The 27,016-nt window shown below is 58.7% G+C and overlaps 2 pseudogenes; both read right to left on the bottom strand.

Moving 5' to 3' along the window:
* Window positions 1–13,201: 13,201 nt before the first annotated feature.
* Window positions 13,202–15,939, bottom strand: LOC108487682 (peroxisome biogenesis protein 5-like; annotated as a pseudogene).
* Window positions 15,940–17,260: 1,321 nt separating this feature from the next.
* The window catches only part of LOC108463737 (lariat debranching enzyme-like), a 28,892-nt pseudogene continuing 19,136 nt past the window's right edge, over window positions 17,261–27,016 (bottom strand).

Raw genomic sequence — 27,016 nt, 5'->3', positions numbered from 1 at the left:
GGCCTGGGCCTGGGCCTGGGCCTGGGCCTGGGCCTGGGCCTGGGCCTGGGCCTGGGCCTGGGCCTGGGCCTGGGCCTGGGCCTGGGCCCTGGGCCCTGGGCCTGGGCCTGGGCCTGGGCCTGGGCCTGGGCCTGGGCCTGGGCCTGGGCCTGGGCCTGGGCCTGGGCCTGGGCCTGGGCCTGGGCCTGGGCCTGGGCCTGGGCCTGGGCCTGGGCCTGGGCCTGGGCCTGGGCCTGGGCCTGGGCCTGGGCCTGGGCCTGGGCCTGGGCCTGGGCCTGGGCCTGGGCCTGGGCCTGGGCCTGGGCCTGGGCCTGGGCCTGGCCTGGGCCTGGGCCTGGGCCTGGGCCCTGGGCCTGGGCCTGGGCCTGGGCCTGGGCCTGGGCCTGGGCCCTGGGCCTGGGCCTGGGGGGCCTGGCCCTGGGCCTGGGCCTGGGCCTGGGCCTGGGCCTGGGCCTGGGCCTGGGCCTGGGCCTGGGCCTGGGCCCTGGGCCTGGGCCTGGGCCTGGGCCTGGGCCTGGGCCTGGGCCTGGGCCTGGGCCTGGGCCTGGGCCTGGGCCTGGGCCTGGGCCTGGGCCTGGGCCTGGGCCTGGGCCTGGGCCTGGGCCTGGGCCCTGGGCCTGGGGCCCTGGGCCTGGGCCTGGGCCTGGGCCTGGGCCTGGGCCTGGGCCTGGGCCTGGGCCTGGGCCTGGGCCTGGGCCTGGGCCTGGGCCTGGGCCTGGGCCTGGGCCTGGGCCTGGCCTGGGCCTGGGCCTGGGCCTGGGCCTGGGCCTGGGCCTGGGCCTGGGCCTGGGCCTGGGCCTGGGCCTGGGCCTGGGCCTGGGCCTGGGCCTGGGCCTGGGCCTGGGCCTGGGCCTGGGCCTGGGCCTGGGCCTGGGCCTGGGCCTGGGCCTGGGCCTGGGCCTGGGCCTGGGCCTGGGCCTGGGCCTGGGCCCTGGGCCTGGGCCTGGGCCTGGGCCTGGGCCTGGGCCTGGGCCTGGGCCTGGGCCTGGGCCTGGGCCTGGGCCTGGGCCTGGGCCTGGGCCTGGGCCTGGGCCTGGGCCTGGGCCTGGGCCTGGGCCTGGGCCTGGGCCTGGGCCTGGGCCTGGGCCTGGGCCTGGGCCTGGGCCTGGGCCTGGGCCTGGGCCTGGGCCTGGGCCTGGGCCTGGGCCTGGGCCTGGGCCTGGGCCTGGGCCTGGGCCTGGGCCTGGGCCTGGGCCCTGGGCCTGGGCCTGGGCCTGGGCCTGGGCCTGGGCCTGGGCCTGGGCCTGGGCCCTGGGCCTGGGCCTGGGCCTGGGCCTGGGCCTGGGCCTGGGCCTGGGCCTGGGCCTGGGCCTGGGCCTGGGCCTGGGCCTGGGCCTGGGCCTGGGCCTGGGCCTGGGCCTGGGCCTGGGCCTGGGCCCCCTGGGCCTGGGCCCTGGGCCTGGGCCTGGGCCTGGGCCTGGGCCTGGGCCTGGGCCTGGGCCTGGGCCTGGGCCTGGGCCTGGGCCTGGGCCTGGGCCCCTGGGCCTGGGCCTGGGCCTGGGCCTGGGCCTGGGCCTGGGCCTGGGCCTGGGCCTGGGCCTGGGCCTGGGGGCCCTGGGCCTGGGCCTGGGCCTGGGCCTGGGCCTGGGCCTGGGCCTGGGCCTGGGCCTGGGCCTGGGCCTGGGCCTGGGCCTGGGCCTGGGCCTGGGCCTGGGCCTGGGCCTGGGGGCCTGGGCCTGGGCCTGGGCCTGGGCCTGGGCCCTGGGCCTGGGCCTGGGCCTGGGCCTGGGCCTGGGCCTGGGCCTGGGCCTGGGCCTGGGCCTGGGCCCTGGGCCTGGGCCTGGGCCTGGGCCTGGGCCTGGCCTGGGCCTGGGCCCCTGGGCCTGGGCCTGGGCCTGGGCCTGGGCCTGGGCCCTGGGCCTGGGCCTGGGCCTGGGCCTGGGCCTGGCCTGGGCCTGGGCCTGGGCCTGGGCCTGGGCCTGGGCCTGGGCCTGGGCCTGGGCCTGGGCCTGGGCCTGGGCCTGGGGGCCTGGGCCTGGGCCTGGGCCTGGGCCTGGGCCTGGGCCTGGGCCTGGGCCTGGGCCTGGGCCTGGGCCTGGGCCTGGGCCTGGGGCCTGGGCCTGGGCCTGGGCCTGGGCCTGGGCCTGGGCCTGGGCCTGGGCCTGGGCCTGGGCCTGGGCCTGGGCCTGGGCCTGGGCCTGGGCCTGGGCCTGGGCCTGGGCCTGGGCCTGGGCCTGGGCCTGGGCCTGGGCCTGGGCCTGGGCCTGGGCCTGGGCCTGGGCCTGGGCCTGGGCCTGGGCCTGGGCCTGGGCCTGGGCCTGGGCCTGGGCCTGGGCCTGGGCCTGGCCTGGGCCTGGGCCTGGGCCTGGGCCTGGGCCTGGGCCTGGGCCTGGGCCTGGGCCTGGGCCTGGGCCTGGGCCTGGGCCTGGGCCTGCCTGGCCTGGGCCTGGGCCTGGGCCTGGGCCTGGGCCTGGGCCTGGGCCTGGGCCTGGGCCTGGGCCTGGGCCTGGGCCTGGGCCCTGGGCCTGGGCCTGGGCCTGGGCCCTGGGCCTGGGCCTGGGCCTGGGCCTGGGCCCTGGGCCTGGGCCTGGGCCCTGGGCCTGGGCCTGGGCCTGGGCCTGGGCCCTGGGCCTGGGCCCTGGGCCTGGGCCTGGGCCTGGGCCTGGGCCTGGGCCTGGGCCTGGGCCTGGGCCTGGGCCTGGGCCCTGGGCCCTGGGCCTGGGCCTGGGCCCCTGGGCCTGGGCCTGGGCCTGGGCCTGGGCCTGGGCCCCTGGGCCTGGGCCCTGGGCCTGGGCCTGGGCCTGGGCCTGGGCCTGGGCCTGGGCCTGGGCCTGGGCCTGGGCCTGGGCCTGGGCCTGGGCCTGGGCCTGGGCCTGGGCCTGGGCCTGGGCCTGGGCCTGGGCCTGGGCCTGGGCCTGGGCCTGGGCCTGGGCCTGGGCCTGGGCCTGGGCCTGGGCCTGGGCCTGGGCCTGGGCCTGGGCCTGGGCCTGGGCCTGGGCCTGGGCCTGGGCCCTGGGCCTGGGCCTGGGCCTGGGCCTGGGCCTGGGCTGGGCCTGGGCCCTGGGCCTGGGCCTGGGCCTGGGCCTGGGCCTGGGCCTGGGCCTGGGCCCTGGGCCTGGGCCTGGGCCTGGGCCTGGGCCTGGGCCTGGGCCTGGGCCTGGGCCTGGGCCTGGGCCTGGGCCTGGGCCTGGGCCTGGGCCTGGGCCTGGGCCTGGGCCTGGGCCTGGGCCTGGGCCTGGGCCTGGGCCCTGGGCCTGGGCCTGGGCCTGGGCCTGGGCCTGGGCCTGGGCCTGGGCCTGGGCCTGGGCCTGGGCCTGGGCCTGGGCCCTGGGCCTGGGCCTGGGCCTGGGCCTGGGCCTGGGCCTGGGCCTGGGCCTGGGCCTGGGCCTGGGCCTGGGCCTGGGCCTGGGCCTGGGCCTGGGCCTGGGCCTGGGCCTGGGCCTGCCTGGCCCTGGGCCTGGGCCTGGGCCTGGGCCTGGGCCTGGGCCTGGGCCTGGGCCTGGGCCTGGGCCTGGGCCTGGGCCTGGGCCTGGGCCTGGGCCTGGGCCTGGGCCTGGGCCTGGGCCTGGGCCTGGGCCTGGGCCTGGGCCTGGGCCTGGGCCTGGGCCTGGGCCCCTGGGCCTGGGCCTGGGCCTGGGCCTGGGCCTGGGCCTGGGCCTGGGCCTGGGCCTGGGCCTGGGCCTGGGCCTGGGCCTGGGCCTGGGCCTGGGCCTGGGCCTGGGCCTGGGCCTGGGCCTGGGCCTGGGCCTGGGCCTGGGCCTGGGCCTGGGCCTGGGCCTGGGCCTGGGCCTGGGCCTGCCTGGCCTGGGCCCTGGGCCTGGGCCTGGGCCTGGGCCCTGGGCCTGGGCCTGGGCCCTGGGGCCTGGGCCCTGGGCCTGGGCCTGGGCCTGGGCCTGGGCCTGGGCCTGGGCCTGGGCCTGGGCCTGGGCCTGGGCCTGGGCCTGGGCCCTGGGCCTGGGCCTGGGCCTGGGCCTGGGCCTGGGCCTGGGCCTGGGCCTGGGCCTGGGCCTGGGCCTGGGCCTGGGCCCTGGGCCTGGGCCTGGGCCTGGGCCTGGGCCCCTGGGCCTGGGCCTGGGCCTGGGCCTGGGCCTGGGCCCTGGGCCTGGGCCTGGGCCTGGGCCTGGGCCTGGGCCTGGGCCCTGGGCCTGGGCCTGGGCCTGGGCCTGGGCCTGGGCCTGGGCCTGGGCCTGGGCCTGGGCCTGGGCCTGGGCCTGGGCCTGGGCCTGGGCCTGGGCCTGGGCCTGGGCCTGGGCCTGGGCCTGGGCCTGGGCCTGGGCCCTGGGCCTGGGCCTGGGCCTGGGCCTGGGCCTGGGCCTGGGCCTGGGCCCTGGGCCTGGGCCTGGGCCTGGGCCTGGGCCTGGGCCTGGGCCTGGGCCTGGGCCTGGGCCTGGGCCTGGGCCCTGGGCCTGGGCCTGGGCCTGGGCCTGGGCCTGGGCCTGGGCCTGGGCCTGGGCCTGGGCCTGGGCCTGGGCCTGGGCCTGGGCCTGGGCCTGGGCCTGGGCCTGGGCCTGGGCCTGGGCCTGGGCCCTGGGCCTGGGCCTGGGCCCTGGGCCTGGGCCTGGGCCTGGGCCTGGGCCTGGGCCTGGGCCTGGGCCTGGGCCTGGGCCTGGGCCTGGGCCTGGGCCTGGGCCTGGGCCTGGGCCTGGGCCTGGGCCTGGGCCTGGGCCTGGGCCTGGGGGCCTGGGCCTGGGCCTGGGCCTGGCCCTGGGCCTGGGCCTGGGCCTGGGCCTGGGCCTGGGCCTGGGCCTGGGCCTGGGCCTGGGCCTGGGCCTGGGCCTGGGCCCTGGGCCTGGGCCTGGGCCTGGGCCTGGGCCTGGGCCTGGGGCCTGGGCCTGGGCCTGGGCCTGGGGCCTGGGCCTGGGCCTGGGCCTGGGCCTGGGCCTGGGCCTGGGCCTGGGCCTGGGCCTGGGCCTGGGCCTGGGCCTGGGCCTGGGCCTGGGCCTGGGCCTGGGCCTGGGCCTGGGCCTGGGCCTGGGCCTGGGCCTGGGCCTGGGCCTGGGCCTGGGCCCTGGGCCTGGGCCTGGGCCTGGGCCTGGGCCTGGGCCTGGGCCTGGGCCCACAGGCCCTGGGCCTGGGCCTGGGCCTGGGCCTGGGCCTGGGCCTGGGCCTGGGCCTGGGCCTGGGCCTGGCCTGGGCCTGGGCCTGCCTGGGCCTGGGCCTGGGCCTGGGCCTGGGGGCCTGGGCCTGGGCCTGGGCCTGGGCCTGGGCCTGGGCCTGGGCCTGGGCCTGGGCCTGGGCCTGGGCCTGGGCCTGGGCCTGGGCCCTGGGCCTGGGCCTGGGCCTGGGCCTGGGCCTGGGCCTGGGCCTGGGCCTGGGCCTGGGCCTGGGCCTGGGCCTGGGCCTGGGCCTGGGCCTGGGCCTGGGCCTGGGCCTGGGCCTGGGCCTGGGCCTGGGCCTGGGCCTGGGCCTGGGCCTGGGCCTGGGCCCTGGGCCTGGGCCTGGGCCTGGGCCTGGGCCTGGGCCTGGGCCTGGGCCTGGGCCTGGGCCTGGGCCTGGGCCCTGGGCCTGGGCCTGGGCCTGGGCCTGGGCCTGGGCCTGGGCCTGGGCCTGGGCCTGGGCCCTGGGCCTGGGCCCTGGGCTGGGCCTGGGCCTGGGCCTGGGCCTGGGCCTGGGCCTGGGCCTGGGCCTGGGCCCTGGGCCTGGGCCTGGGCCTGGGCCTGGGCCTGGGCCTGGGCCTGGGCCTGGGCCCTGGGCCTGGGCCTGGGCCTGGGCCTGGGCCTGGGCCTGGGCCTGGGCCTGGGCCTGGGCCTGGGCCTGGGCCTGGGCCTGGGCCTGGGCCCTGGGCCTGGGCCCTGGGCCTGGGCCTGGGCCTGGGCCTGGGCCTGGGCCTGGGCCTGGGCCTGGGCCTGGGCCCTGGGCCTGGGCCTGGGCCCTGGGCCTGGGCCTGGGCCTGGGCCCTGGGCCCTGGGCCTGGGCCTGGGCCTGGGCCCTGGGCCTGGCCTGGCCTGGGCCTGGGCCTGGGCCTGGGCCTGGGCCTGGGCCTGGGCCCTGGGCCTGGGCCTGGGCCTGGGCCCTGGGCCTGGGCCTGGGCCTGGGCCTGGGCCTGGGCCTGGGCCTGGCCCTGGGCCTGGGCCCTGGGCCTGGGCCTGGGCCTGGGCCTGGGCCTGGGCCTGGGCCTGGGCCCTGGGCCTGGGCCTGGGCCTGGGCCTGGGCCTGGGCCTGGGCCTGGGCCTGGGCCTGGGCCTGGGCCTGGGCCTGGGCCTGGGCCTGGGCCTGGGCCTGGGCCTGGGCCTGGGCCTGGGCCTGGGCCTGGGCCTGGGCCCTGGGCCTGGGCCCCTGGGCCTGGGCCTGGGCCTGGGCCTGGGCCTGGGCCTGGGCCTGGGCCTGGGCCCTGGGCCTGGGGCCTGGGCCTGGGCCTGGGCCTGGGCCTGGGCCCTGGGCCTGGGCCTGGGCCTGGGCCTGGGCCTGGGCCTGGGCCTGGGCCTGGGCCTGGGCCTGGGCCTGGGCCCTGGGCCTGGGCCTGGGCCTGGGCCTGGGCCTGGGCCTGGGCCTGGGCCTGGGCCTGGGCCTGGGCCTGGGCCTGGGCCTGGGCCTGGGCCTGGGCCTGGGCCTGGGCCTGGGCCTGGGCCTGGGCCTGGGCCTGGGCCTGGGCCTGGGCCTGGGCCTGGGCCTGGGCCTGGGCCTGGGCCTGGGCCTGGGCCTGGGCCTGGGCCTGGGCCTGGGCCTGGGCCTGGGCCTGGGCCTGGGCCTGGGCCTGGGCCTGGGCCTGGGCCTGGGCCTGGGCCTGGGCCTGGGCCTGGGCCTGGGCCTGGGCCTGGGCCTGGGCCTGGGCCTGGGCCTGGGCCTGGGCCCTGGGCCTGGGCCTGGGCCTGGGCCTGGGCCTGGGCCTGGGCCTGGGCCTGGGCCTGGGCCTGGGCCCTGGGCCTGGGCCTGGGCCTGGGCCTGGGCCTGGGCCTGGGCCTGGGCCTGGGCCTGGGCCTGGGCCTGGGCCTGGGCCTGGGCCTGGGGCCCTGGGCCTGGGCCTGGGCCTGGGCCTGGCCTGGGCCTGGGCCTGGGCCTGGGCCTGGGCCTGGGCCCTGGGCCTGGGCCTGGGCCCTGGGCCTGGGCCTGGGCCTGGGCCTGGGCCTGGGCCTGGGCCTGGGCCTGGGCCTGGGCCTGGGCCTGGGCCTGGGCCTGGGCCTGGGCCCCTGGGCCTGGGCCTGGGCCTGGGCCTGGCCTGGGCCTGGGCCTGGGCCTGGGCCTGGGCCTGGGCCTGGGCCTGGGCCTGGGCCTGGGCCTGGGCCTGGGCCACACCTGGGCCTGGGCCTGGGCCTGGGCCTGGGCCCTGGCCTGGGCTGGGCCTGGGCCTGGGCCTGGGCCTGGGGGCCTGGGCCTGGGCCTGGCCCTGGGCCTGGGCCTGGGCCTGGGCCTGGGCCTGGGCCTGGGGGCCTGGGCCTGGGCCTGGGGCCTGGGCCTGGGCCTGGGCCTGGGCCCTGGGCCTGGGCCTGGGCCTGGGCCCTGGGCCTGGGCCTGGGCCTGGGCCTGGGCCTGGCCTGGGCCTGGGCCTGGGCCTGGGCCTGGGCCTGGGCCTGGGCCTGGGCCTGGGCCCTGGGCCCTGGGCCCTGGGCCTGGGCCTGGGCCTGGGCCCTGGGCCTGGGCCTGGGCCTGGGCCTGGGCCTGGGCCTGGGCCTGGGCCTGGGCCTGGGCCCTGGGGCCTGGGCCTGGGCCTGGGCCTGGGCCTGGGCCTGGGCCTGGGCCTGGGCCTGGGCCTGGGCCTGGGCCTGGGCCCTGGGCCTGGGCCTGGGCCTGGGCCCTGGGCCTGGCCCTGGGCCTGGGCCTGGGCCTGGGCCCTGGGCCTGGGGGCCTGGGGCCTGGGCCTGGGCCCCTGGGCCTGGGCCTGGGCAGGCCCCAGGCCCCTGGCCCCCTGGGCCTGGGCCCCCTGGGCCCTGGGCCCCAGGCCTGGGCCCAAACCCCCTGGCCCTGGGCCCTGGGCCCCTGGGCCTGACCCCCAGGCCCTGGGCCTGGGCCAGGCCCCTGGGCCCCAGGCCCCCTGAGGCCCCCTGGGCCCCCCTGGGCCCCAGGCCCCCAGGCCCCCAGGCCCCAGCCCCAGGCCCCAGGCCCCCCCCAGGCCCCTGGGCCCCCCAGGCCCCCCAAACCCCAAACCCCAACCCCCAAACCCAAGGCCCCCAAACCCCAAACCCTAAAACCCTAAAACCCTAAACCCTAAACCCCAAACCCTAAAACCCTAAACCCCAAAACGAAACCCCAAACCCTAAACCTAAACCCTAAACCCCAAAGCAAAACCCCAAACCTAAACCCAAAGCCTAAACCCCAACCCCTAAACCCCTAAAACCCTAGCCCTAAGCCTTAAACCTAAACCTAAAACCCTAACCCTAAACCCAAAACCCAAACCGGCTCCAATAAACCCGAACCCGGTTCCCCAAAAAACCGAACCGGGTTCCCTTAAAAAACCGAACCGAGTCCAATAAACGCGAACCGGGGTCCCAAAAAGCCCGAACAGGGTTCACAAAAACCGAATCGGGGTCAATAAACCCGAACCGGGATATCCTCGGAATGGGATATCCCTAGTTTAATATTGAACCGGGATAACTGTGGAATGGGATATCCCTGGTTGGAATAAGCATGACAGGTTGCCCGGTCCAGACAAGAAAAAACAGCTGAACCGGGCACTAAAACCCATAAACCGGAAGCAAAAATTCAGAACCGGAATAAGATAAGGCAGAGTATTCCTTGGAATAGCTTATTCCTACTCGGAATATGAAACAGATTAAGCCGAAACAGAATAAGATAGTAAATTTTCGGAATAAAAAGCATTTAAGTCTCCTGTTTGGCTTTCGGGAAAAGGCAGAATGAACAGATTATGCCGACCCATAGGTGGTTCAGTAATTATTTAAAAAACCAAAAGAAAAAACATTATTTTTTAAAAGAATGAAATTTTAACGGAGAGAAACTTTGGGTTTTTATTTTACAGCATATCAATATTATCATATTTTTATTTATTTTATTTTAATCTTAGGAAGGCAGAAAATATTAATATTTAAAAACATATCATTGATTTGTTTTATTAGTTGTTAGGCATTCACTCTAAAGGAAGGCAGTAAAATATTTAATAGATAATAAAACCTATTTAAAAACATATCACACACCTACGAGAACAGGGAACCTATCCCACGAGACCAATACCAGACCACAAAAACACAGAAAAGTTAGGCGGAACACGATGATGAAAAAATCACAAATTCAATAACGAACGCCGATACAAAAGCCCACTACAAAACACCAAAATAGGCCTACTATTCTAAGTCCAATAACCCATTAATCCAAAACAAAAGCAGTACACAGAATTTAACACTGAAACGAAAGTCCCAATAACCCCAGCCCAACAATATTCAGCTAAGCACAAAATATAATGTAAGAACCGTGACTGAAACAACAAAAATTCAATAGACAGAACTTAAAATAAAAAAAAGTAAAACAAGTTTAGGTAAGTGACAAAAACCCACAGAAAATAGATGTAAAGATAAGAAGAAATATTCAAATCATTCTTAATTATACTGGACATGCATAATACATTTTCCAAAAAATTTTATTAGAAAAAACCTAAAAAATTTAAATAACATTAAATGTTTTTAATTTATTTAATTTTAAAACAGTTGTTTCAAAATTAAACAGTTATGATCAAAAATATTTTACCAATATTTTTAAAATTAAATACTATCGTAAGAAAACCGGAGATAAAAACAACACAAACCCATCCCAAAAAACCCTACCCAAAATACTAAAAAATAAAAACAGAACCAAAGCTGTGGCCCGAGCAAAAGAATGGATCACAAACAAGCATGCAAAAAGAGAACACAAAGATTTAGAGACTTTCACAATCGAAGCAACTTACAGTGCATTTGCAAAAAGGGTCAGACTGCCTCCCATCACTCCCATCACTCCTTAACCGAAAACCCTGGCAGAAGTCCACTGAAAATATTAGTAGAAAGAAGCATAGATTTGAAACTAAAAACAGAGATGAAAAGGAAAGAGACAAATACATATTCATCCCTGAAATCAATATCCGATGAATTAGGGGATTTCAAAAATCACAAATAACAGAAACGGCAAACAAAACTTGGGATTTCTCTCACGAAAAGCCTGTACCTAGTGTACCATCTTTGTGTGTATGAAGAAAGAAAGGACAAGAAAGGAGGCTGGGAGAAAGAGAACAGGAGAGAAGGAAAATATTTGAAAACAAGGGAAAAAACAGTAGTTGATAAAGGAGAAAGGAACGTTAGAAATAAGGGAAAAACAGGAGAGAATAAAGGAATAAGGAACGTGATCCATAGTTTCAAATACTGAAAGAAATAGACTTTCTCTAAAGCTGAAAATCAAAATCTCAGACAAAAGTACACAGGAAACAAACAAAAAGAATAAACAGAACGAGATCAATAGATTTGTAACACGGAACAAAATAGTGATGTCTAACCGCTAACATCTATCGTTTCTAATAAGGAACGAAACAGAGATTCTCTAAAGGTGAAAACCAAAAACCGTGACAAAGACAGTCTGAAAATAGAAGTAAAAAGAAGCATATATCTGAAACTAAAACAGGAATGTAAAGAGCGACGGCAGGATTAACAATAAAATAGCCATTGACGAATGGAAAGACAAGAGACCAGAGACCGAAAGAAAACATCCATTTTCCTAAAAAGAAAGTGGAGATGAACGACACGGAATGAGCCAATGGTTTCAAAAATTCCAATACCATAAGCGGTTTCAACTTCTATTTATTATAGATTTTGCACCTTCAAAAGAGATCGAAAGGAAGGCCATATTGAATTACAGAAATCCATGAATGTGTACTTCTTGCTGCTACAGGGCAAGAAAGATAGGAACTAATTAAAGACAGTCATTTGTGGACAGGAAGAGTACGACATATTCCAGGGACCGATCTATCTCATTAAAGGATTTTGTGGACAGAGCACAGACCTCAGACCGATCGATTAAACCAATTATTGTAGAGTTTCCCAGGGAAGTATTTAATTAAAGTCATTCATGTGTGCCGATTTCCTTTTGGTTGACTTAACAATTGGGATACTGGTTTCACAGTACTTAAAATCCAGCCAATCAGAGATTTTTCTTATGCAGGACATCAGACTAGAAAGCAGTTTTTTATACACGAGACCAGTAGGCTATGTGGACAGTCATATTAGAATGAAAGCCAGCCGAAAAAGTTTAAAGCATTATCTTAAGTGAGATAAAAGGGAGAGGAAAGAAGAGACTTTACTTTGGTCAGACCAAAGACTGCAAACCTGAACCAACAACACCCCAAACCCACACAGCTAAACACACCACACTCCAAACCAGAGATGAAAAAAGCAAAAAGCAAAAAGACAAATGTTGAAGCAAAGATTCATACCTGAAATCAGTCTCGGATGAAGCAGGGGTTACAAAAATCGCAACAAAGAAACGGCAGAGAAATGAACCCACTGAAATAGAAGAAAAAAAAAACATTGATCTGAAACCAAATAGAAATCCAAAGGCAAAGACAGACAAAGATAAGGTTCAAGATTCATACCTCAAAATCAGTCCCCGATGAAGCAGTGGATTTCAAAAACCACAAAAAACGGTGCAGGGTGTGTGCATTTTTTTTTTTTTGGCCTTTTGTTACCCAAAGCTAAAATAATGAGAGGAAAGAAATTGAAAAGTGACCGAGAGAGAGAACCGATAAAGAAATGGGAGGAGATTTGGATTGAAGAGATATATTTGAGGATTTGTTATGAAAACAGAATAAATGAGGAAGAAAAAGAAAACAAAAGAGGGAGACCAAGAGACAGAGAGAGAAAGAAACGGATAATAAATGTGCATGGATTGAAGAGATATTTAATAAACGGCTAATAAATCAGTTTTGGGCCATTTTAACGGTCACTTAGTATTTTATTTTGATTCCCCCTTTAAGATATTAAAAACATTTAAGTCTCCTGTTTGACTTCCGGGAAAATGCAGGATGCACAGAATTTGCTAACTCACAGGTGAATCAGGAATTATTTAAAAAGAACAAGAACTAATGTCAAGTTTGATATAAATTTCCCTCGATTTTCCTCGATCAGAAACCAAACAGAATAAAAAGAGATGAAGAAAAAACAAGATTTTTTTAAAGAATCAAAATTTATACCTTTCTAGCACTAACTTGACTCACTCATTTGGAAGAAGCTACTGCTGATTCATGAATTCAAACCTTTTCTTTTCCTTTTTCGAGAGAGAGAAAGAAGCCAATGACAATGGATCTTGATTGTAAAATAAAATATTTAGAGGGGTAGAGAAATGTAGTTCCCTTTTCATGAATGTCAAGACAATGAGAGAACAGTGCAAGATATAACAAACCTGGTTGGCGTCACTGATACCCATGTTTGCCCAAGCACGCACATAGTTTGGCTTCAAATCTAGTGCCTAAAGATCCAGACATAGGCCAAAAGACTAAATTCAATAGTGCTGAAAATATGGCCACCACAGGTAAAGGGAAGTTTATCATCAAATAATTTTAAATGGACAATCTCAGTAACAGAGGCTAAACAAATCAAACTGCATATGCAAGATCTGAATGCATTAAAAGAGGCATTTTGAAAGAGATGATCAAGGGTATATGTAAATTGAGGAAGTGCATAATCAAATCATCTAAATTAACAAATAGCTTCAAAAATCAAATAACTAATTACATGGAGCTTAATAGAAGAGCTAGTCTGTTTTCTAAGGTCCAACTAGGTGCAACATGTTATTTGGAGAATCATTTTAGCTAAGCCTGGAGCAAGTAAATAATTCAACCCTATAAGAGAGCTGTATAACACACCAATGCATCACTTTACAATTGAAAGATAAGAAAGAAGAGAAATAGAGGAAAAGATGATGCAACCCATAAGAGTTTGGCACACAGAAGATTGACATGTTGGGTTATCACATGTTTTGCATTTCTTTATGCCATCCTTTCAATTGATTAAGCACAAGCCAAGTCCTAGGCACACTTTTTTGTATAGAAGCGAAAAAGCCCCCTTGATTCAAGAAGCACAAATTTACATATTCACCTTAATTTACTCAAAAAAGTGCTTTTTTTACATCTTGCACCTCAAATGGTTCAGGTAGTTACAGCACCCTTGCCGACATTGTCAACACCTTCATAATTCATTTTTTTTTTCTGGCCTAACATGCAAAATAGTGACCAACACACCATACAAATTGATTCTTAGTAAAATCCTAGTACTCATATATTTTGAATTTCACACATTACAGGTGCTCCAACTTAGTAAAGAGAACCCCAAAATTTTAGGATAGGGAAAATAAATTTTTAATTATAAAAAAAGTAATTATGAAATTAACATATCAGATGGTATACAGATAGGACACCACTATTCAAGGGGGAATCATGAAGAAGCTACCTGTTGATAAGGTATGTTGCGCCAGGCTTGTTCCAAAGAGAATAATCATTAGGTTTAAGTTTCAAAGCAGTTTTGAAAGATGCAATGGCCTTATCATATTCTCCTGAAAAATTATACTGAACACCAAGGACAATGTGTACATCAGCATCCTCAGGAGACATCTGACCAACTTCATTGAATAATCTAGCAACCTGTATGGCAGAAAACACTTCGATTAACACCAGAATATAACAATAACATTTCCAAAATGTAATGTTAGGGATAAGCTTCTAGTAATCTTAAGGAAAATTATATCCTGTCAGCGTATGCAAATCCAAAATATAATCACTGCAGTCATGGAAACCATATGCAAAAAAGACACTCTTGTAATCACAGCATTCACAACATAAGCAAACTATCCCACAGTAACATTAGAGGAAGCGGCTTACACTCAAACCAAGATTGCAATATCAAGGCATTGTTCCAAAAGACAAAAACCAACCAAAAAAACAAAGAATTATACCCTAGTGTACTTACATCAGCATAATACACAGAATCAGCAAGCTCCGGTGGCGCAAGAGTACCATACTTTGGGTGAGATACTTTAAAGAAACAGTCTGCTCCAATTCTGAACTTTCAAACAGTATTATTTGTTTGACACTCCAAAATTTTAATCTCATCTTGATTAAAGCGATAAGCTTTCACTAACCATTTGTATGACTCACACCAAGAGCAAGAAGTACTTCCAGATTGGTAGGATCGGCCTCCTGAGCACGCATCATTGCTGCAATAGCCTGTACAGAGATATCTAATCAGTGAATTACATTTTGTCTACAGAGTCAAATATATGGACCCCAGTAAAGACCACATAAAACTGCAGATGCATTAATCAAGAATAACAGAAGTATAAAAAGGTCTTGCATAATCCATGTAAGTCTCAAGATTATGACAAGCAGACACATTAATCATCCAAAACAATTTGCAATAAATGTGAAACATTACACTTCATAGGCTTGATATAGACATAGTTTAAGATGGAACCTTATCCATTCAAATTATTTTTAATTAAGCCAAAAGGGTTTTGACATGGTTCAAGAATAAATAGAAGCGGATGATAAGTGAAATGTAATGCACTACTAGTTCATGTGACAACAAATGATAATAGGTTAGATCCAGAACATTAGCAGCCAGGCAAAGACTGCGGCCTTAGATCTAGTACTCTGACTGAAGCCTCTGGTCACTAAGATAAACATGATATCAATCATATTGCAAACTTCAATGTTTAAACGAAAAATAGCTCCTTCTATCCCTTTTCAGTAAAAGTTTTCATATATAAAAAATGAACATTGCATGGTACACCAAAGTGGCTATATCAAGCCAGCAAATACAAACACAAAATGCAGCGGTACAAGAAAACAGATCCTTTGTGTTCAAAGGTTTTCTTGCTTGCTAAATCAATAGGTTGTTCTCTTTCCTAAAATATGATAGTATTCAGAGGGCATTAGACATGATTCAAAATTATTTAGATTCAGGTGGAATAGAAAGGTAAATGGTAAACCTTGCCAGGCAAAGAATCATGTTGAGTATTTGTTTGTTATGGTTGAGTATTTTGAGATAGTTATATGTAGCTAACTTTGAGTATTATATTGAGATGAAAATGGTTAATATGTGTATGAGTGTGAATGTGTTGATTTGCTGAATGGATGAAAAGGAATCGGTATGTTTAAGCTAGCATAAAGTTGGATAATTTCGACAATCATGGATGAAAAGGAATCGGTATGTTTAAGCTTGGGGAATCCGTGATGCATTGTACAATAATCGACCTTGCGAACAAACCAGATTATTAGAAAACCAAAATACAATTACTACTGCTTTGACAGTCAATATTATACGATATCAAATAAATGAAATATGGGTTTCAGGTTAAACTGGCATATAATACTGTTTAACCCGTACATTTAACAGAATTTTAACAATTTATACAAAGGCACAATTGCTTAAACAATTTCACTAGAAATGAAGTTATGTGGTCTTAGTTGAACTTTAAGCATTATATCCATAAAAGAAATATGGGTATCAGGTTAAACTGGCAACTAATCCCCATTCATCTCAAGTTTTAGGGCATTAAAGAATGAATTTAAGCCATGGGAGAGTGCATAAGAACACTAAAATTGAAAAGAAAAGATAGTGGGATAAGAACATTACCGTGCAATACGATGAAGGGAATAGCGTGTCTATTTGGGATAAGAATCAATGTAATAGAGAATATGAATAATAAAGTAGTTGACTGTAAAAGAGACGCCATGGCTGGTGAAATCTTGCAGAACCAGAATTTCTTTCTTTCCCAAAGCATCCAACAAGAACAACCACACCGACATCCATAGATTTGAAAAGACGAACCGAAACAATATTTCCTAGGGCTGAAAACCCAAAATCTATGGATGAAGCAAGTGATTCCAATATCACAATAAAAAAAATTAAAAATAAAAAGCAGAAACGATTGAGAAGGAAGATATGAAAACGGATTAGAGAGGAAAATTTTGAAGAGAAAGAGATGGTGAAGAAATGGGAAGGAAGGGGATTTGAAAAGACAGATGAAAACGGGCAGAAGGAATCTTCTCCTGCCAACGGTAACTATTGCTATTTACTTTTCAAAATTTCATTTAATACACTTTTATATTCTCAATGTCTAAATATATTTATTTTTAAAATAATACTATTTACTATATCAAATATATAAAGAATTAAAAAATATAATTAAAATCTGGTAGTTTAATGATATTAAATATGGTGACTATCAAAGGAAACTTAAAATTTGAGGTGGTTCTTGGGCATTTCAAACTAAGAAATGTTAATTTTTTATTACCCATATATTTTTAATATAACTATTTTAAACTTTTCTAGCAATTCATAAATAATTTTATTGTTAGAAAAATTAATAAAATATATATCTAAAAATATAAAGGAGAATATAAATTTACTATTTATAAATTTTAAATTGAAATATATTATTTGATTGATGATTAGAGTTATCTACGTATTAAATTAAATTAGACTTCATAAATAGCCCATATATGCAGGTATAATTAAACTCTGTAAGTTTATATTGAGTCTGAAATTCTGGGTATTTCAGTTCTATTAATTTTATTTTATTTAATAAACCAACCTGATTTATTCAAAAAAATAATAGAAGTATGGCAGCTTATACTACTATGGATGAAAAGAGCATATCAATGAGATTGCATTTATGGATTAAGGGAAACTATAAAATATAAGTAAAGGAGGGGATTTCTCATTGATATTGTGTTCATTAGAGGTTATAGAAGACTCACTATTTGTTTCGAGAAGCCCCCAAATAAAATTTACAATCCAAGAAATATAAATAATTACAGAATAAACCTGTGACTCAGAAGACTGTATCTTCTAAACATCATTCATATAATACTTCAGTGCCAACTCTAGCAAGAGCCTCACCTAATCCCTAGCTTATTCCATAAACTGATACCACCTCAAATACAAAACTCTAATGTATTTCCATTGCAAGCATCCTAAGCCAATTGATTGGACCCAAAAATAATATAACAGCCTTTTAGATTCATTATCTTCTTCCACATCTCCTTCCCCACCATAACTGCACCATTGATCCTAGTCTTAGTTTCTTCGATATCAAAATTTACATTCCAATTTATAAATCACAATTTCTTAAAATAAGGGTTCTTTTAAGTTCTATAAAACTAAGAATAAAATGCGAAAATTTCCTTTACAATTTTTCTAGTTCACCCTTCTAATATCCCTTTAAACAATTTAATAATCTTATAAATATGCTAATGGATTGTAACCAATGGCCATGTCTGAAAATTGCTTATTGAAAAAGAACAAAGTTCATGCCTGATTAAGGGTGCCATGCCTTGGATGTTCCTGGATGTCGGAATACAACAAATTACTAAATTTGCAAGAAGCAAGATACAAACTCCATGCTATTGTCATTTATCCATATTAATAACATCAATTCAATTAGAAAAGCCCCAAAAATTTGAGATTCCAAATTCAAGCTCATATAATGAATGACTGTGATAATAGCTATTGATATAATATTTGATGTTTATACATTATTTTAGATAGAAAGAAAGAAAGAAACTTGTATAGGTGCTCTCCTCTACTGATGAAACTTGTATAGGTGCTCTCCTCTACCGATGAAAGTTGGAAAAGTGTGGGCCATTAAACCAAGTTGCCAACTTCACAAACAAGTAAAGCCTCATAGTGTAGCAAGATATTGCCATCAATCTTTTTGCACTAATAAACCTCTTGGTTGATAGAAAATATTATTCACATTCATGAGGACCGATTTTCATTATTCCGTTCTGCATCATCTTCTAGATCATCCTCATCTTCATTGGGAATGTCTTCGCTGTAATCATCTAATGAACCAACAGGAAAAACGATGTCACCTTAAGAAATTTATTGGATTTAGTTCAATCAACGTGGACGAGGCAAAGTTATAGCATTGCGTATGATATGCACAAAGCTCAAAACATTAGGCGCATTCAATGTTCTACCTTGGTTGAAAGCAAATGATCAATTATCTATCTCATTAAACTATATTGGAGAGCACCAGCACCATATTAAACACGAGAAGCAAAAGGTATTCCTAGATTCATGTATACTCTAGGTTTGCTGCATCACAATGAAGGTTAACAAAAAGCTGCTAAGTACCGTATAAAGGGACAAGGCATCAAAACTGAGTGGGACAAGGTAAATAGAAAACTCTCTTACCCTTTTGAGGCAATGAAGGAGTATCCCTGGAGTCCGATGCATTATCAAGAACATAAGGAAGATCTAGTAATTCCAAAAAAGATACAATCTGAGGATTACGAGGAGACCTACAAAAGGTGAGAAAATTTTAATAATTAAAAAAGAAATCGAGCAAAAACAAATTGCAAAAGTCATGATTATTCTAGTTGCAAATCTAAATAAAAAAGAACGCATTCACTAACCAACAATTAATTGAGCTAAAAGAAGATAAAAAATGAAGGATAGTGTTTCATAACCACAGTGACAGTAATATTGAGATGCCTATGGTATAAATATGCAAACATATATGGTATGTTTCTTAAATCCAAAAGATAGAACCATTAATGGAGATACTATTAGCACCTCAAAGAAGGAAAAGCATCAAAATATCACCATATTATTTACCAGAAAAAGTAAGAATCAAAGGGTTTGTGAGGTGGAGCTGTTTGAGAAAATTCACAAGGTTTGGCTCCTCTGTCTTCCATCCTGCTCTTAACCCATTGACGACAATCTTGCATGTCGAGCTTTGTTCTCCTACCTATTAGAACAGCAGTTGTCAGCTCACAAGTTCTTGTAGAGTAATAGTACTTGCAAAAATAGAAAATTGCACATTTTCAAATAAAACATTAGTCCACCCACCCTAGAGAAAGAGAGAGTGAGATGAGTGGCATGGTCAAAACAAAAATGTCATATATACACACACCCAACGTCTCCACGTCGGAAGGTCAAAGGAAAGACAGTTCAATTTTCGTGTTATTGCCAGCCATTCTTCATCGTACTGAACCTCATAAGGTCCCTAGATCAGATCAATATCAACAACCTAAAAGATCAGAGAAAGCCAGAATTCATTTATTAGCTTCCAGCTAAGACCAAAAGAAAGAACCTAAATGAAATGGTCAGAACATATGACAGATACCTGCAAGAACTTGCGCCCTGGAAGGCATTTATCGAGTGCAAGAAATTTTGTCACTCGACCACCCTCTTCATGTTCAACAAGAGCGGTGAATTTGCAGTGCAAGTGAGCTAAAACCAATACAATGGTCTGAGTTTTTTGAGCAGCAGGTTTGCTTCCAAGAGTTCCTTGCTGGATCTAGGAAATATGTGTCAACCAACAAGCAACCAGGAATGGTCAACAAGAAAACTGAAGACGCTTGATATGAAGATTTTCATTCTATCACATATGTCCATTTCCACCAATTGAATATAATTACCTCACCTTTGAAATGTTTTTTTGCAGCAAACAAGTTGTTGCCAGTTCCCATAATCAGTGATGCTGAGCGGCCAATCGTGTGAAAGGAAAATATCAATCAGTTTCTCTAGGTGCATGAGCTTGTGAACATCGTACTCCCAAACATGATACACAGACCTGATAGTATTGTCATTATAAGGTGGCCTTTCATGGTGTCCTGCTCAAGGAAAAGCTAATTCATTTCAGTTTCAAAGCTTCAACTCTCCACCCTAAATAAGAATCAATATAACATATCTGACACTCGCTTGCAGTAAATATACAATCACCATTAAAAGAACTCCAGAATAAACATAGAATAGACAAGTAAAAGAACTTCATACCCAACCTAAACAATAATTACGCGCATTGTAAATTCCGGAAAGTCCATTGATACGGATATTGCCAAACTTCACAACCACAGCATACCCCAAGAAGTATATATTAGGTGCTGCCCATCCCCCATAATACCTAAAGTTTACACATTTCAATAGCAGAAGGTAAAATTCAAGGCCTTTTCATAAAAGAATCAGAATCCCCAAGCTAGAACATATGAAGAAAAGGGGGTGACTTACAATTCCCATAAATAATTGGAAGCTTCATTATTTCCACCGATAAAAATCGTGGGAACTGGGGCAACCTCCTGACCCGAATAGTATTTCCAGAATGACTTCATCTCCCTATATTTTGGGGCCACATTAAGGCTATCCATATCTTTTCCATTCCTGACTGCCTAAGTTGCAAAAGAAAAAAAAATTAAGTTCATATAAAAAATGGGTATTTGGAAAGTGACAAAATTTCGTATAAAAACAACAAATTGGAGAAAGTGAGAGTGTGAGAGAAAGAACCTGGAAATCACCATAACAAAGGAGGAGGTAAATTTTGATGTTGCGAGTGTTTTCGATGTATTTAATGGTGTCGTAGACCTTGTCGAGATCTCCATGCATGCACCCTTCCACTGCTATCTTCATCGTTTTGAATTGGACACAATACTGTGGTAGGGTTTGAGAAAAACTTAAAACCTTAGGTTTTTTTCTTAATGACTTTATCCTCTAAAGGTGAAAACAAAAAACCATGACAAAAACACACTGAAAATAGAAGTAAAAAGAAGCATATATCTGAAACTAAAACAAGAATGAAAAGGGCGACGGCAGGATTAACAATAAAAGAGCCATGGAAGGATGGAAAGACAGGAGAACAGATACCGAAAGAAAATATCTGTTAAATTAAAAAAATGGAGATGAATGAGACGAAATGAGACAATGTTTTCAAAAATTCCAATACCATAAGCGGTTTCAACTTCTATTTATTATAGATTTTGCACCTGCAAAAGAGATAGAAAGGAATCCATGAATGTATAAACAGGGCAAGAAAGATACTAACTAAAAACAGTTATTTATGGACAGGAAGAGTACTACATATCCCAGGAAGTAGTTTTTTATCCACGAGACCAGTAGGCTATCTGGACTGTCACATTAGAAAGAAAGACAGGTGAAAAAGTTTAAAGCATTATCTTAAGTGAGAACGGTAACATTTATGGTAATTAATACCTTCTTTAAATTACTTTTTTTTTTTGAGGAATTAAAGACAAAGAAGGTAAAGAGACTTAGGAAAAAAAGTGGGGAATCGGGATATTCCGAGAATGGGATATACCGGGCCTGGGCCTGGGCCTGGGCCTGGGCCTGGGCCTGGGCCTGGGCCTGGGCCTGGGCCTGGGCCTGGGCCTGGGCCTGGGCCTGGGCCTGGGCCTGGGCCTGGGCCTGGGCCTGGGCCTGGGCCTGGGCCTGGGCCTGGGCCTGGGCCTGGGCCTGGGCCTGGGCCTGGGCCTGGGCCTGGGCCTGGGCCTGGGCCTGGGCCTGGGCCTGGGCCTGGGCCTGGGCCTGGGCCTGGGCCTGGGGGCCTGGGCCCTGGGCCTGGGCCTGGGCCTGGGCCTGGGCCTGGGCCTGGGCCTGGGCCCTGGGCCTGGGCCTGGGCCTGGGCCTGGGCCCTGGGCCTGGGCCTGGGCCTGGGGGCCTGGGCCTGGGCCTGGGCCTGGGCCCTGGGCCTGGGCCTGGGCCTGGGCCTGGGCCTGGGCCTGGGCCCTGGGCCTGGGCCTGGGCCTGGGCCTGGGCCTGGGCCTGGGCCTGGGCCTGGGCCTGGGCCTGGGCCTGGGCCTGGGCCTGGGCCTGGCCCTGGGCCTGGGCCTGGGCCTGGGCCTGGGCCTGGGCCTGGGCCTGGGCCTGGGCCTGGGCCTGGGCCTGGGCCTGGGGGCCTGGGCCTGGGCCTGGGCCTGGGCCTGGGCCTGGGCCTGGGCCTGGGCCTGGGCCTGGGCCTGGGCCTGGGCCTGGGCCTGGGCCTGGGCCTGGGCCTGGGCCTGGGCCTGGGCCTGGGCCTGGGCCTGGGCCTGGGCCTGGGCCTGGGCCTGGGCCTGGGCCTGGGCCTGGGCCTGGGCCTGGGCCTGGGCCTGGGCCTGGGCCTGGGCCTGGGCCTGGGCCTGGGCCTGGGCCTGGGCCTGGGCCTGGGCCTGGGCCTGGGCCTGGGCCTGGGCCTGGGCCTGGGCCCTGGGCCTGGGCCTGGGCCTGGGCCTGGGCCTGGGCCTGGGCCTGGGCCTGGGCCTGGGCCTGGGCCTGGGCCTGGGCCCTGGGCCTGGGCCTGGGCCTGGGCCTGGGCCTGGGCCTGGGCCTGGGCCTGGGCCTGGGGCCTGGGCCTGGGCCTGGGCCTGGGCCTGGGCCTGGGCCTGGGCCTGGGCCTGGGCCTGGGCCTGGGCCTGGGCCTGGGCCTGGGCCTGGGCCTGGGCCTGGGCCTGGGCCTGGGCCTGGGCCTGGGCCTGGGCCTGGGCCCTGGGCCCTGGGCCTGGGCCTGGGCCTGGGCCTGGGCCTGGGCCTGGGCCTGGGCCTGGGCCTGGGCCTGGGCCTGGGCCTGGGCCTGGGCCTGGGCCTGGGCCTGGGCCTGGGCCTGGGCCTGGGGCCTGGGCCCTGGGCCTGGGCCTGGGCCTGGGCCCCTGGGCCTGGGCCTGGGCCTGGGCCTGGGCCTGGGCCTGGGCCTGGGCCTGGGCCTGGGCCTGGGCCTGGGCCTGGGCCTGGGCCTGGGCCTGGGCCTGGGCCTGGGCCTGGGCCTGGGCCCTGGGCCTGGGCCTGGGCCTGGGCCTGGGCCTGGGCCTGGGCCTGGGCCTGGGCCTGGGCCTGGGCCTGGGCCCTGGGCCTGGGCCCTGGGCCTGGGCCTGGGCCCTGGGCCTGGGCCTGGGCCTGGGCCTGGGCCCTGGGCCTGGGCCTGGGCCTGGGCCTGGGCCTGGGCCCTGGGCCTGGGGGCCTGGGCCTGGGCCCTGGGCCTGGGCCTGGGCCTGGGCCTGGGCCTGGGCCTGGGCCTGGGCCTGGGCCTGGGCCTGGGCCTGGGCCTGGGCCACTGGGCCTGGGCCTGGGCCTGGGCCTGGGCCTGGGCCTGGGCCCTGGGCCTGGGCCCTGGGCCTGGGCCTGGGCCTGGGCCTGGGCCTGGGCCTGGGCCCTGGGCCTGGGCCTGGGCCTGGGCCCTGGGCCTGGGCCTGGGCCTGGGCCTGGGCCTGGGCCTGGGCCCTGGGCCTGGGCCTGGGCCTGGGCCTGGGCCTGGGCCTGGGCCTGGGCCTGGGCCTGGGCCTGGGCCTGGGCCTGGGCCTGGGCCTGGGCCTGGGCCTGGGCCACTGGGCCTGGGCCTGGGCCTGGGCCTGGGCCTGGGCCTGGGCCTGGGCCTGGGCCTGCCTGGGCCTGGGCCTGGGCCTGGGCCTGGGCCTGGGCCTGGGCCTGGGCCTGGGCCTGGGCCTGGGCCTGGGCCTGGGCCTGGGCCTGGGCCTGGGCCTGGGCCTGGGCCTGGGCCTGGGCCCCTGGGCCTGGGCCTGGGCCTGGGCCTGGGCCTGGGCCTGGGCCTGGGCCTGGGCCCTGGGCCTGGGCCTGGGCCTGGGCCTGGGCCCTGGGCCTGGGCCTGGGCCTGGGCCTGGGCCTGGGCCTGGGCCTGGGCCTGGGCCTGGGCCCTGGGCCTGGGCCTGGGCCTGGGCCTGGGCCTGGGCCTGGGCCTGGGCCTGGGCCCTGGCCTGGGCCCTGGGCCTGGGCCTGGGCCTGGGCCTGGGCCTGGGCCTGGGCCCTGGGCCCTGGGGCCTGGGCCTGGGCCTGGGCCCTGGGCCCTGGGCCTGGGCCTGGGCCTGGGGGCCTGGGCCTGGGCCTGGGCCTGGGCCTGGGCCTGGGCCTGGGCCTGGGCCTGGGCCCTGGGCCTGGGCCTGGGCCCCTGGGCCTGGGCCTGGGGGCCTGGGCCTGGGCCTGGGCCTGGGCCTGGGCCTGGGCCTGGGCCTGGGCCTGGGCCCCCTGGGCCTGGGCCTGGGCCTGGGCCTGGGCCTGGGCCTGGGCCTGGGCCTGGGCCTGGGCCTGGGCCTGGGCCTGGGCCTGGGCCTGGGCCTGGCCTGGGCCTGGGCCTGGGCCTGGGCCTGGGCCTGGGCCTGGGCCTGGGCCTGCCTGGGCCTGGGCCTGGGCCTGGGGGCCTGGGCCTGGGCCTGGGCCTGGGCCTGGGCCTGGGCCTGGGCCTGGGCCTGGGCCTGGGCCTGGGCCTGGGCCTGGGCCTGGGCCTGGGGGCCTGGGCCTGGGCCTGGGCCTGGGGGCCTGGGCCTGGGCCCTGGGCCTGGGCCTGCCTGGCCTGGGCCTGGGCCTGGGCCTGGGCCTGGGCCTGGGCCTGGGCCTGGGGGCCTGGGCCTGGGCCTGGGCCTGGGCCTGGGCCTGGGCCTGGGCCTGGGCCTGGGCCTGGGCCTGGGCCTGGGCCTGGGCCTGGGCCCTGGGCCTGGCCTGGGCCTGGGCCTGGGCCTGGGCCCTGGGCCTGGGCCTGGGCCTGGGCCTGGGCCTGGGCCTGGGCCTGGGCCTGGGCCTGGGCCTGGGCCTGGGCCTGGGCCTGGGGGCCCTGGGCCTGGGCCTGGGCCTGGGCCTGGGCCTGGGCCCTGGCCCTGGGCCTGGGCCCTGGGCCTGGGCCTGGGCCTGGGCCTGGGCCTGGGCTGGGCCTGGGCCTGGGCCTGGGCCTGGGCCTGGGCCCCTGGCCCTGGGCCTGGGCCTGGGCCTGGGCCTGGGCCTGGGCCTGGGCCTGGGCCCTGGGCCTGGGCCTGGGCCTGGGCCCTGGGCCTGGGCCTGGGCCTGGGCCTGGGCCTGGGCCTGGGCCTGGGCCTGGGCCTGGGCCTGGGCCTGGGCCTGGGCCTGGGCCTGGGCCTGGGCCTGGGCCTGGGCCTGGGCCTGGGGCCTGGGCCTGGGCCTGGGCCTGGGCCTGGGCCTGGGCCTGGGCCTGGGCCTGGGCCTGGGCCCTGGCCCTGGGCCTGGGCCTGGCCCTGGGCCTGGGCCTGGGCCCTGGGCCTGGGCCCTGGGCCTGGGCCTGGGCCTGGGCCTGGGCCCTGGGCCTGGGCCTGGGCCTGGGCCTGGGGGCCTGGGCCTGGGCCTGGGCCTGGGCCTGGGCCTGGGCCTGGGCCTGGGCCTGGGCCTGGGCCTGGGCCTGGGCCTGGGCCTGGGCCTGGGCCTGGGGGCCTGGGCCTGGGGGCCTGGGCCTGGGCCTGGGCCTGGGCCTGGGGGCCTGGGCCCTGGGCCTGGGCCTGGGCCTGGGCCTGGGCCTGGGCCTGGGCCTGGGCCTGGGCCTGGGCCTGGGCCTGGGCCTGGGCCTGGGCCTGGGCCTGGGCCTGGGCCTGGGCCTGGGCCTGGGCCTGGGCCTGGGCCCTGGGCCTGGGCCTGGGCCTGGGCCTGGGCCTGGGCCTGGGCCTGGGCCTGGGCCTGGGCCTGGGCCTGGGCCTGGGCCTGGGCCTGGGCCTGGGCCTGGGCCTGGGCCTGGGCCTGGGCCCTGGGCCCTGGGCCTGGGCCTGGGCCTGGGCCTGGGCCTGGGCCTGGGCCTGGGCCTGGGCCTGGGCCTGGGGCCTGGGCCTGGGCCTGGGCCTGGGCCTGGGCCCTGGGCCTGGGCCTGGGGGCCTGGGCCTGGGCCTGGGCCTGGGCCTGGGCCTGGGCCTGGGCCTGGGCCTGGGCCTGGGCCTGGGCCTGGGCCTGGGCCTGGGCCTGGGCCTGGGCCTGGGCCTGGGCCTGGGCCTGGGCCTGGGCCCTGGGCCTGGGCCTGGGCCTGGGCCTGGGCCCTGGGCCTGGGCCTGGGCCTGGGCCTGGGCCTGGGCCTGGGCCTGGGCCTGGGCCTGGGCCTGGCCCTGGGCCTGGGCCTGGGCCTGGGCCTGGGCCTGGGCCTGGGCCTGGGCCTGGGCCTGGGCCTGGGCCTGGGCCTGGGCCTGGGCCTGGGCCTGGGCCTGGGCCCTGGGCCTGGGCCTGGGCCTGGGCCTGGGCCTGGGCCTGGCCCTGGGCCTGGGCCTGGGCCTGGGCCTGGGCCCTGGGCCCTGGGCCCTGGGCCTGGGCCTGGGCCTGGGCCTGGGCCTGGGCCTGGGCCTGGGCCTGAACCTGGGCCCTGCCTGGGCCTGGGCCTCCACCCCCAGGCCCCCCCAGGCCCCAGGCCAAACCCCCCAACCCCCCAACCCCCCAAAACCCCAAACCCCAAACCCCAAACCCCAACCCCAAACCCCAAACCCCAAAAACCCCAAACCCCCAAACCCCAAACCCCAAACCCCCACCCCAAACCCCAAACCCCAAACCCCAAACCCCAAACCCCAAACCCCAAACCCCAAAACCCCAAACCCCAAACCCCAAACCCTAAGGCCCCCCCAAACCCCAACCCCAAACCCCCCCAAACCCCAAACCCCAAACCCCAACCAAACCCCAAACCCCAAACCCCAAACCCCTAAAACCCCAAACCCCAAACCCCAAACCCCAAACCCCAAACCCCAAACCCCAAACCCCAAACCCCAAAACCCCAAACCCCAAACCCCAAACCCCAAACCCCAAACCCCAAACCCCAAACCCCAAACCCCAAACCCCAAACCCCAAACCCCAAACCCCAAACCCCAAACCCCCCAAACCCCAAACCCAAACCCAAACCCCCCAAAAAAACCCCTAAACCCCAAACCCCAAACCAAACCCAAACCCCCCCAAACCCCAACCCTAAACCCCAAACCCCCCCAAAACCCCAAAACCCCAAACCCCAAACCCCAAACCCCAAACCCCAAACCCAAACCCCCAACCCCAACCCCAAACCCCCCCAAACCCCAAACCCCCCCAAACCCCCAAACCCAAACCCCCCAAACCCCAAAACCCCAAACCCCCAAACCCCAAACCCCAAACCCTAAACCCTAAACCCCTAAACCCCCAACCCTAAACCCTAAAAACCCTAAACCCTAAACCCTAAACCCCTAAACCCTAAACCCTAAACCCAAAAACCCCCAAAGTCCCCAAAAAACCCCGAAACCCAAACCCTTAAAAAAATTGAACCAGGGTCAAAAAACCGAACCGGGGTCAAAAAATCGAACCGGATTCAAAAAACACGAACCGGGGTTCTAAAAAACCGAACCAGATTCAAAAAACAGAACCGGAGTCCAAAAAAACCCGAACCGGGATGTCCGGAGAATGGGATATTCCACGGATAATAGTGAACCGGGATATCCGTCGAATGGGATATCCCCGGCTGGAATAAGCATGACAGGTTGCCCGGTCCAGACAAGAACAAATAGCTGAACCGGCCACTAAAACCCATAAACCGGCAGCCAAATATTCAGAACCGGAATAATAAAAGGCAGTGTATCCTTGGAATAGCTTATTCAGACTCGGAATATAACACGGAATAAGAGAAGGCAGAGTATCCGTGCAATAGCTTATTCCGAAAATGAATGAAAACT

The sequence above is a fragment of the Gossypium arboreum genome, chromosome 3 (assembly GCF_025698485.1).
Source record: "Gossypium arboreum isolate Shixiya-1 chromosome 3, ASM2569848v2, whole genome shotgun sequence".
NCBI lineage: Eukaryota > Viridiplantae > Streptophyta > Magnoliopsida > Malvales > Malvaceae > Gossypium > Gossypium arboreum.
This window is presented reverse-complemented; position numbering and strand designations above follow the sequence as displayed.